The sequence below is a fragment of the Hemitrygon akajei genome, chromosome 11 (genome assembly GCF_048418815.1).
Source record: "Hemitrygon akajei chromosome 11, sHemAka1.3, whole genome shotgun sequence".
NCBI lineage: Eukaryota > Metazoa > Chordata > Chondrichthyes > Myliobatiformes > Dasyatidae > Hemitrygon > Hemitrygon akajei.
This window is the reverse complement of record NC_133134.1, coordinates 26,718,479-26,719,258: the sequence shown is the minus strand read 5'-3', so window position 1 is coordinate 26,719,258 and position 780 is coordinate 26,718,479.

The window sequence follows — 780 nt, the reverse complement described above, 5'->3', positions numbered from 1 at the left end:
CGCCAGGGGGAGTCGCGGGCAGCCAAGTCTTCCGCGGTGGAAAGCTTATTTGAATAATTTTAACATTATTTTATACATTTCTAACCGTTCTCAACAAGACAAAAAGAATGCTGGAAGAACTCAGCAGCGTAAAAAATTAATAATGAAAATAGTTTTTAATAGTGAAGTTAAAAACTTCCATCTGGTCCCGGAATCGAAGTTTTATTTCATCTGGCTGATGGATGAAGCCAATGTAGGACCTATACATTCTTTCACAGGTCGGACAGGTGGGAAGAAGCCTGTGCGCACCTTCCGCCGGTAAGTGCCGGGTTCCATGTGCACTCCCTTCACATGGCACAGGAGTACATTCAGCCAGAGACTCATTCCACCGAGATGTAACACTGAGTCATTCCTGCCTGTGGCCATCAAACTTTACAACTCCTCCCTCGGAGCGTCAGACACCCTGAGCCAATAGGCTGGTCCTGGACTTATTTCCACTTGGAATGATTAACTTATTATTATTTATGGTTTTATATTGATTTATTTCTACACTATTCTTGGTTGGTGCGGCTGTAACGAAACCCAATTTCCCTCGGGAATCAATAAAGTATGTGTCCGTCTGTCGCTGCTGTTTCTCTCTTTCAGCGCGCAGGAATCGGTGGGAGGGTAGATTTTTTTTAAAAAACAAGCAGCTTTGAGCATGTCCTTCAACCTTTTCACAGGTGCAGTGTTTCGGTCCATTTCAGGGGGCTGCAGTTGGACTTGCAGAGGATGGAGCTGTTCTATGTATGTAGTTGAGTG